The 11,206-nt window shown below is 34.5% G+C and overlaps 1 protein-coding gene across 1 annotated transcript in view; it reads left to right on the top strand.

Annotated features, from left to right (window-relative positions):
• Positions 1-835: 835 nt before the first annotated feature.
• Positions 836-11,206, top strand: part of col8a1b (collagen, type VIII, alpha 1b) — a 25,987-nt gene continuing 15,616 nt past the window's right edge. Inside the window, exons 1-2 of the mRNA XM_005161783.6 lie at positions 836-863; positions 5,410-5,560. The gene's annotated coding sequence lies outside the window, so the exon portion shown is untranslated. The remainder of the gene's footprint in view (positions 864-5,409; positions 5,561-11,206) is intronic.

The raw sequence follows: 11,206 nt of genomic DNA, 5'->3' as shown, positions 1-11,206 counted from the left end.
ACCCGTCTGAGATAATTTGCTCTTCATAACATTGCACGTTATCTGGCTGGAAGTAGCCATCAGAAGATGGGTACACTATGGTCATGAAGAGATGGACATAGTCAGCAAAAGTAATCAGGTTGCGGTCAAATGATGCTCAATTGGTACTAATGGACCAAAGTGTGCCAAGAAAATATCCCCCACACCATTACACCACCAGCAGCAACCTGAACCGATGATACAAAGCAGGATGGATCCATGCCTTCATGTTGTTGATGCCAAATTCTGACCCGACTGCTGAATGTCGCAGCAGAAATCGAGACTCATCAGACCAGGCTACATTTTTCAATCTTCTATTGTCCAATTTTAGTGAGCCTGTGTAATTTGTAGCATCAATTGTCTGTTCTTAGCTGACAGGAGTGCCACCCGGTGTGGTCTTCTGCTGCTGTAGCCCATCATCCTCAAGGTTCTAAGTGTTGTGCGTTCAGAGATGCTCTTCTGAATACCTCGGATGTACCGAGTGGTTATTTGAGTTACTCACTAGATATATTCTCTTTTTCGGACCATTCTCTATAAACCCTAGAGATTGTTGTGCATTAAAATCTAAGTACATCAGCAGTTTCTGAAATGCTCAGACCAGCCTGTCTGGCACGACAACCAATCAACCAATCGCCTTTCTACCTCATTTTGATGCTCTGTTTGAACTGCAGCAGGTTGTCTTGACTATGTCTAAATGCATTAAGTTGCAGCCATGTTATTGGCTGATTACAAATTTGCATATACGAGCAATTAGACAGGTGTACCTAATAAAATGGAGCGTGAGTGTATATATTTTAAAGAAAACTCAAATCCAATAGTAGCTCAACTATTGACTTCCATAGAAGGTAAAACAAGTAAATTATGACAGAGTTTTCATTTTTGGGTGAACTATCCCTTTCAGGTCCAGTTTTTTTCATGTTAATAAATTAAATGTGATCTATAAATGCAAAAATACTCATGCATCACATATTAGCTTAAAGCCCTAACTTATATATGATCAAGGCTAATATTCAATCCATGCTTTTATCAAGATGTCAAGTAGGCTAAACCTGAATGATGTGAAAAATATTTTGTTTTGCAAAATGTTTAAATACAATTGCAGTACAACAACATCTGTTTAGACTCAACAGGGAAAGTCATTAAAAGGCTTGTGTATTTACTCAACAACATTTTTATTTGTGAAACGCTCTTTTATACTATATGAGCAGCAGCTGTTATCATGAATACCAACCATTTTTTACAGTTTTTGATTTTAACTCTTTCTTTCTCTCTCTCTCTCTCTCTCTCTCTCTCTCTCTCTCTCTGAATTTTGAGAATGTAAACTATCTCACTGTAAGTCACCATAAAATAGTTTTTCCACATAAGAATGATTTGTTAATTTGAGTATTGTTAGCACTACACAAGATTTTGCTGTTTAAGTCAATGTGAATCTAAACAACATGATTAAACACGGCTCGTGTTTGGCAGAGCTAGGCAACAGAAAATAAAATCCCACCATACAAGGCCAAATTCCACAAGACACAATAGCATAAGCCGCTTAAAGGGAATGCTGTTGCTTGTAAATCTGGCACATTTGTTTTTCCAAAAGAAAGATTTTTGCCACGCTCTGGAAAAGTGTTGGAAACAGTGTTCTCCTGTTTCTGCAGTGAAAGGGGGGCAGCGAACAAATTCAATAGCAGACTCAGTCACTTGCTTGAAATGATAAATAAATACACGTAATTTCAGTCAAATATTTTCGAGTTGTTTTTGAACAGATGTCAAGGACTCCTGGCTCACAAAATGTTCCCGACCTCCTGAAAAGTTTGCTTTTTCCGCTGTGTGGCAGAAATAGTTCAGACGTCTCAGTCAGTTGACACTGTTGCAAAACAGGGGAAATAACCGGAGGTTTACATCCACCTGCTAGCGTGAGTCACCGGATTCAGCCGCCAATCTCACAGATTAAAGTAATTTAATTTTACAGCAGGAAAGACAACACTAATAAGGATCGTTTCAAAATAATTTGTTTTGATCAAAACATAGCTAATGATTATGCCTGCTAAGAAAATGAACAATGGTTACTTATAGCTAAACGTTTAGTAACCACTTTTTGCTAGTATATATTCAAAACTTAGGTGGTTATGGTAACAAAATGATTAATTAATGCTTAACTTGATTTAACTTAAAAGAACACACAAGAAAAATAGAGTTTTTGATGAAACTTTTTTGTAGAATTCATCATTAGGCCAGTAGGTGGCGACAGGTGATTGTTTTTTTGATTCATTTAGTTCGGGAAAAAGGGCACAATAGTGAGTAAATTCATTAGGGAGTATTGCTTTTTCCTATTCCTCTTTTATCTTCATATGGCAGAGATAGCTAAATTAATCATTCCCTGAAGCATTCATTTATAAATAAGGATTTAGGAGCTCAACAAATGAGAAAGTGAATAATTTACATAAGGAATTTGGTCAAAATGCTTATTCATTCAGTCATTCACTAACTTTTTGGCCTAGTCCCTTTATTTATTAGGGGTAGCCACAGGAAAATGAACCGCCAACTTATCCAGCATATGTTTTATGCAGTTGATTTCCTTCCAGCCGCAACCCAACACTGGGAAAGACCCATACACTCTAACATTCACACACATACAGTACGACCAATTTTAGCTTATTCAATTCACCTATACTGCATGTCTTTGGACTGTGGGGGAAACTGGAGCACCCGATAGAAACCCACACATGCACGGGGAGAACATGCAAATGCCTCACAAAAATGCCAACTGACTTATCTGAGGCTTAAACCAGTGACCTGTTTTCTGTAAGGTGATTGTGCTACCCACTGCACTTACCTTTGTGCTACCCATACAATTAGCCTTGAACAGAGAGTATTTTAACGTTACTGGAAGACGACATTAAAGTTGTTGATTTGCTATATGCAAAATGGTAATACAAGTTCAAGACACATTTCTTGTGTAAAACAATGTGGCCCATTAGAACCAAGTTCCAATATTCGGTCATCTACTCCTAGCACTGAAATCCTTATAAACAAAACATTGAAAAAAGACAATAACTGCACTGCTCTGGATTTTAAATTATATTTACTTGTGAAGTTATACAAACAGTCTAGCCTTTTTTTTTTTGATGCACCATGATTAATGATTAAAACACAGACTGCTTTTAATGGGATATGAACTGAGAAATAAAAATGTCCTTGATCTTTTGACATATACAAGGTAATTGCGCTATAAACGCATCCTGTAAGTTTCAGAACTCAAATCTTTCTCTTTAGTCAATGAAGTCAATGATGATTTTAGTGAAGCCAGTCTGCTAAATTAGCAGGCTGTGTATTGAGTCAATATGAAATACAGTATGTCTCCACAGAAGTAAATCACTGCATGTTTAGCTTCACTGCTGATTACACTGCAGTAGGTATATAACGAGAGGTGAAACCAAAATTAAAAATGCTTTAAAGACAACAAAATACTGTGGGAGAAAACACAGATTTTGTATTGACCACTATAAAGTTAGAATGATTCAAGTTGTCTTAGTAAAAACTTTGCCCTTGTTCATTTAATTTTACTGCATTTTCATTTACAAACTACACAAAATCCAGTACAGCTATTGCTTTGTCTATCAGTACAGATAATTAAAATATACTGAATATTTATTTTTAACCTAAATTACAGCAGTAACAGCAACTATCTATGAAGTATAGGCTGTCAAACATGCAGAGTTTACATGCAGGTGGGCATACAGCTGTAATGGTGGGCGTACAGCTGCACAAAACGTAATTATTCAAGCCATAAGCCAGTCATATCAGTGGGTATTTGCTTCAGTGTCTATAATCCACTTATTGAAACAGTTTTTTTTCCTATGAGCAGGACAAATAGGACAGAATCAACTCAATTTGGGTGAAATATGGGTAAACGTTGGGGATGTTTTGTAGGGCCATTTAAAAATTTTTACCAAGGTGACAGCCGGATCTGATGACAGTGCCTTCTGTATTGCCACCATCAGGCCGATTAATGGGCGTCAATCGGGGTGTATGCTACATTTAATATCTCTTGTTCAAATACATAATGAACAGCAGCTACGCTATAATTACTTTTTTGTTCTCTATTTGCACTTTGGGATGCCCATCCCAAGGCCTCTAGTGATTGTCCAACGCCTCTTGATGAAATCCAAGACCTGTGAAGAGATGATGCCAACCATTTCTAACTTCAAGGACAACAAATGCACCTAATACACAAATAGATGTTAATATAAATAATTGTTATTTTAAGTTCATTGAACATAACATTTTAATTTCTTTAAATGATTCACCATGTTTCTGTTTAAAATGATTGATTGTGCTTGAAATTTTGCCTTGACAACCACGCTGATGGTGGTCATTTTGCTTGTGATGCTCAATTTTGCTGAAGCGCAGCAGGACAGAGTCACTACCTAAACCCATCTGATGAAAGGTTGAGCGATGGGCTAACGACCCACCTCGAAAAAAATTAGATGTCACGAAACACCATAGTGTGGCTTAATATCAACTTTGATATAAACGCCCCTGGGAGTAAGTAAGTAAAGAATATAAAAGCTGAAAAATTTTGAAGTTTAATCTATTAGCCTTTTTAACATTAAACATTTAGGGTATCTGTAATTAAACATTTAAGTTAATTCAATAAAGAGACCGCATTTGGTCAACTCAATTAATTGAGTTGTCGATTATTATTCAAACTGAGGGAAACACTTTCCTCAAATTATTTAAGTAGTCTCAATTATTAGGGTATACAGTAACTAATAAAGGTAATTAATCACTTAAAAATGTTATTTATTTATTGTAATATAATAATGTGCACCTTTTGTAAAGCTGCTTTGAAACAATAACTATTGTGAAAAGCGCTACAAATACACTTAATTTGAATTGAATTGAACTACCATCTGGCAAAGTGTCAAGATCAGTTTTAGGGCAGAAAAGTGACCTTTGGACTTTTCTAAAATTTACAACAGGGCTAAAGCACAATGCTTAGGAAATTAACCTATGTCTTTGTCCATATTTTACCCAAAATTGCATTGAAATAACCCATCGAACATTTTTTTCTTTTTTTTTGAACACCATGAGTGTACCTGAGAAAAAAGGTAACAAGCTTTTAAAGCGGCTAATGAATCCTGTAAATGACAATAGCAAACACATTACTAACCTTACAAGGATACTTTACCTAAAAACCACATTTGATTGAAATGTTCTTTTGGTGTCATTGTGAGTCAAATAGTTTTTTTTTTAATTACCCTTTAATTGGCCTGCATAAACATCAGCTACTGTGTGTGACTGTCAGCTCTAAACCTAAAGGCTGACGTGATTTTTTTCCTCTTTCTTTTTCGTTTTTCTCTCTCTTTCTTTTCCCCTCTGCCCACCTCCTTTGAGAAGTTGCCTCGCTCCTCCTACCTGCCCATATAAGTGGAAAGCATGAAGCCCCGAACCAAATTTCTGCTTCTGTCTTCTGGATCTTCTTCCTTCACTTCTCACTCAGAGAGAGAGAAAAGCAGAGGCAGAGACAGAGAGAGAGAGAGAGAGAGAGGTGAGTGCTGTATGTGTATAATGTGTGCTGAACAGGAAATAAAATTGATAAACGAATTGATGTTGATCTGAATGGGAGTGTGCAACATATTTGTGATTTATTATGTCATTATGTCCTTATGTATTGTTATTTTGGGGTAATTTTGGTAGGTAAATTATTTCGCCAACATTTAAAGATCTGTCTTTATTGTGAAGTTTTTTTTAAATATGTATATATGATTTTATATGATTTTCAGCCCTAAAATAGTATTGCATTTAATTTAAACAAAAAGTGAATATACCAGATAGTAAATATTTTAATGTTGCTCAGATATTTCAGAATTATATTAATATTATGATCTTGTTGCATTTGTTTGGCCAATTTTAGAAAACATTTCAAGAACTGTAATGATTTGCTTTCATATTACATTTTTCACCTATATTTCTTGAATTCACTACTGATTTATTAACATACAAAACTTGGTCCTAAATTTATACTTAACAAATATACTAAACAAATATATTTTTTTCTTGGCAAGCAGTTTTTGGAAAATTAGTATTACATTTTGTAAATTATCTTAAAACTATAACAAAATTAGGTTGTGTAATAAAATATGAAAACATTTTATGGTGAATTTTTTTCAGAGCGCAAAAAGTGGTAAATTAATGTTACATGCATTTTTTATTCATACACCCTAACACTGTGTATAAAAGATGAGTAATTTCTGTAGCATTTTTTTACAATTTTATATAGCTCCTAAATTATTCAATTTAGTAGCATTTGGGGTATTTGAACAATTATTGGTCCTAACTTTAAGAAATATACTCAACAAAAATATTATCTGTTTTTTTGACGCTATAATGTTAGGAAATGTTTGTCTAATGCCCTGAAATTGTAAGAAAATTGTAAGGTACACAATGTAATAATATATAAAATATTCAGAAAATATTAAGACATTTTATGCATATTGGACAAATTATGAATTTCCACTATATTTGGTAAGTTACTGTTAATTATATTACATGTTATTTTAATATATAATACTGTGATTTACAAATATTAACATATATAAAATATTTAATCAAATTTATAATTTGTCATTCAAAAGAGATGAAAACCATATAATCTACTGTTTAGACATTTTATTTAATTCAGATATATTAGTGCCCTTTTTAATTTTTTTGTCTCTTTTTCCAAATGATGTTTATCAGAGCAAGGAAATGTTTACAGTATTTTCAATAATATTATTTCTTCTATATAAAGTTTTATTTGTTTTATTTCGGCTAGGATAAAAGCAGTTGAATTTTTTTAAGTCATTTTAAGGTCAATATTACTATTAGCCCCTTAAGCTATATATATATATATATATATATATATATATATATATATATATATATATATATATATATATATATATATATATATATATATATATATATATATATATATATATATATTTTCCAATTGTTTACAGAGCAAACTATTGATATACAATGACTTGCATAATCACCCTAACCTGCCTACAGTAATTAGCCCAATTAAACGAGTTAAGCTTTTAAATTGTCCTTTAAGCTGAATACTAGGTGTCCTGAAAAATATCTGGTCAAATATTATGTATTGTCATAATGGCAAAGATAAAAGAAATTGTTATTAAAATTACTAAAATATGTTTCATACTTATTTAATTATTAAAAATATGTTTAGAAATGTGTTGAAAAAATCTTCCTACAATTAAACAGAAATTGGGGAAAAAATAAACAGGGGGGCTAATAATTCTAATTTCAGCTGTTCAGTGTGTAACATTTTATACTAATGTGGATTAGTAACAAGCTCAAGCGGGTGTTCAATCCTTTAAACAAATTTTGATTTGATTTTGGATTGAATATAAAGTCGTGCAGCAGATTCAATCTAGTTCATATCCTGCTTCATGCTGCACCTGCTGTTGTGTAAGAGTCTTTCTCCAGCTCTGCTCAAGGGCTTTGTATATTTCTAGAGCCACATTCACTTTACTTTCACTTTGATTTTCCTGGCACCGGGCAAAATTCTGAGCCCTGCCATTTTTTCCTGCTTCCTACAGCGATCAGTGCTGGATGTTCAGAAGAATAATTCCTGTGGGCACAAGACCAGGCAGAGCTCTTTTTCCTTCCTTTTCCCTTCATCTGTTTCTCTAGTCCAGTTTTATTGAAAAAATAAAAATAAAAAATTTCCCCACTCTGGGCCAGACACTGATCGCTAGAGTGATTAAACTGTCAATTTAATTTGATCGGGGTGTATCCAGCATGTATGTCTGGATTTAGAAGATGTTTCTTGGTGTAGAAGCTGTGTTTGTAATAAGAATTGCCATATTGATAGATGGTTTGTCAGTGACTAGTGCTTTTAACTCTCCTGTCGTGTTCACATCCTGCCCCCTACTTAAGTGTTCCCGGTCAAAATTGACCGATCTGTTTTAACTGTTCTTATATTAGCACAAAAATAATTTTCCTCCACAAATTTTTTATTCAACATTCTTACCTGTGAACAATGTCTCAAAGTAGTGTTTAACATGAATTTACAGAATTAGACAAAATAACTGCAACGAAAATAAAAATAGGCGCTGAAAATATATTACAAAATGAACAACAAATGACAAAAGTCTAAATATATTGTTTCATTAATAATAGACAGCACGCTAAAATAACTTTCACAGGGCCTGACCAAAGAAATTAAAATTTTAATTCATCTGAATGATTTATCAACCAGCAAAGCACAAACAAAATGCTATCCTTTCACGTGTTCTGAGTGATCAAATTTTCAGTCCTTCAAGTGTACTAATATAGGGAATAGTGTCTGAGGGTATATACGGTGAGCATGGAAACAGAACTAGCACTAGTTATACTTTGGTCATTTTTGAGTGAGATGATAACGGTCTAATATAATTCAATAACTGTTGCTAAGCTAAGCCAAAAGTGCTCCTGCTAAGAAAGAAAGAAAGAAAGAAAGAAAGAAAGAAAGAAAGAAAGAAAGAAAGAAAGAAAGAAAGAAAGAAAGAAAGAAAGAAAGAAAGAAACAGGTAGAGTCACATAACAGACACCTAGACTGTGAAGATATGATACACTGTTTTATCAGGAAGTTGATTCACGTTGGAGGATTCAACACTTTCATGGCAATTCATAACTTATTGGTTTAGTAGCTAATCCATATGAATTTTTATGATCTCATTCATACAGTTTTGCACAATTTGCTTATCTCTAATGATGATTGGGTTTAGGGGTGAGTTTGGGTGCCACGCCTCCTTTTAAAAATCATACAATTTTGTACGCCCGAACTCGTATAAATTAGCCACTAAACTGACAAAACATAAAATAGTTTCCTAAAATGTTTAATTGTGACATCAGGCTGGAGGATCAGCACATAAGCGCGTAAAAGAGATGTGTACTTGCTAAAGCCATTGTTCAGTCGGAAATGAGTGAGTGAGTGATCCACAGGTGTAACAAAGTTGATTAAAACACTCAAAATTCAATGAAAGAGATTATCATTACTTTTATATGTTCAGATGCATAGTGTGGAGGATATCATAAGGCATTGAGGCAATCAGATGTAAATCACAATATGTATGAGTGATTTAAGTTGTAAATCGGTCAGATTTGACTTGTCCCTGCCCTGCTGGAGGATGAACCGTCGCCCCAGCCTGAGGTCAAGAGCACTCTGAAGCAGGTTTTTATTCAGGATGTCTCTGTACATTTCTGCATTCATCTTTCCCTCTATCCTGACTAGTCTTCCAGTTCCTGCTGCTGAAAAACATCCCCACAGCATGATGCTGCCACCACCATGCTTCACTGTGCCTGATTTTCTCTAAACGTAATGCCTGACATTCACTCCAAAGAGTTTAATTTTAGTCTCATCAGACCAGAGAATTTTGTTCCTTATGGTCTGAGAGTCCTTCAGATGCCTTTTGTCAAATTCCTGGCAGGGTGTGGCTTCCGTCTGGCCACTCTATCATACAGGTCTGATTGGTGGATTGCTGCACAGATGGTTGTCCTTCTGATATTGCTCCTCTCTCAACAGAAGAATGCTGGAGTTTAGACAGAAAGACAATCGACTTATTGTTCACCTCCCTGACTAATACCCTTCACCCCGATCACTCAGCTTAGATGGCCGGACAGCTTTAGGAAAAGTCCTTGTGGTTCCAAACATCTTCAACTTACGGTTGATGGAGGCCACTGTGCTCATTGAAACTTTCAGAGCTGCAGATTTTTTTCTGTAACCTTCCACATCCTTGTGCCTTAAGAAAATCCTGTTTCGGAAGTCTTCAGACAGTTTCTTTGTCTTACAGCTTGGTTTGTGCTTTGACATGCACTACCAACCCTGGGACCTTATATAGACAGGTGTATTCCTTTTCAAATCATGTCCAATCAAATGCATTTCCCACAAGTGAACTCTAATGAAACTGCTGAAACATCTCAAGAATGATCAGTGAAAACAGAATGTACCTGAGCTCAATTTAGGCCTTTACAGCAAAAGCTGTGAATACTTATGTACATGTGATTCTTCAGGTTTTTTATTTTTTAATAGGTTTGCTACAATTTCAAAAATATTTTTTCACATTGTCATTATGGGGTATTGTGTTGAATTTTGAGGAAATAAATGAATTTAATCCATTACACAATAAACCTTGTTTAATTGAATATTTTTTTAATTTTTATAATTGAAGTACCATTATTTAAACTGTTCTCAATGTGTCTAACACAACGTAAGAACAGTTCAAACTGATCCAGATCGATCCAGAGAGCGAATCATTAGACCTCATTGTCAATTTATTATTATTTAGTTAGCTACAGAACATCTTTTGTCTCATTATAAACCTGGTATCCCTGCTGTCTCTTTTTCGTCCATTATTTGTAACTTTTCTTTGATTTTCTTTCATTAACCAGTCGCAGATGAAGCCATGACCTGTGAATGCACCTCCTTCAGTTTCCCCCGGCTATTAACAGATTGATGCTTTATAACTATGTTTCTGATCTGAATGAAAGCCGTGCTCTCTTACACAAATAGGAAACAAAAGAAATAAAAGGGAAAGTAGGCCTTGCCTGAGACTTTGAAGGATATCAGATCGCTTCATTCCAAAGAAATTTCGTTGTGACTATGTATTATTAGGATTTTCTTTTTCGTTTTATTCCAGCGTATTGAGGGTCTAGTTGGCATCATGAATGCTGCTATTGTCCTGACTTTTATGCGGAGACCAAAAGCAATTTACTATTCAAATCTTCTTCATTTTGGAATATTGAATTTCAAGTCTTCCCTGGCAGGAGTTTCTCATGTCAAATCAACGTCATACTGAAACATGAACACCAAAATGTGGCGACCCATTGGGTTAAAGAGGGGTTTGGCTCAGCTCTGAGATTTGGTTTGCAAGACGGCAGATATTTGCAAGGCTGACAACACTCAGGGCTAATCAACAGTTTATGCATTTATTATGTGGACTTTCCATGGAAAAGGTCAGGATACGGTGTAAGAGTGATTTTGTGTGTTATATTTATAGTATGCGTGTGTGTGTTTGAGTATATTGTCTATATTAGTTTTATTTTATAAAGGTCTGATAAAATTTCTGCAATTTTTCAAACAAGAATATTATCATTTGGAAAATTTTCCCTATAATAGCAATCAGATTGTCAAATGTTTTCATTGTTG

Source organism: Danio rerio, chromosome 22 (assembly GCF_049306965.1).
Source record: "Danio rerio strain Tuebingen ecotype United States chromosome 22, GRCz12tu, whole genome shotgun sequence".
Taxonomy (NCBI): Eukaryota; Metazoa; Chordata; class Actinopteri; order Cypriniformes; family Danionidae; genus Danio; species Danio rerio.
The sequence above is the reverse complement of the archived record's forward strand: the minus strand, read 5'-3'. Positions and strand labels throughout refer to the sequence as shown.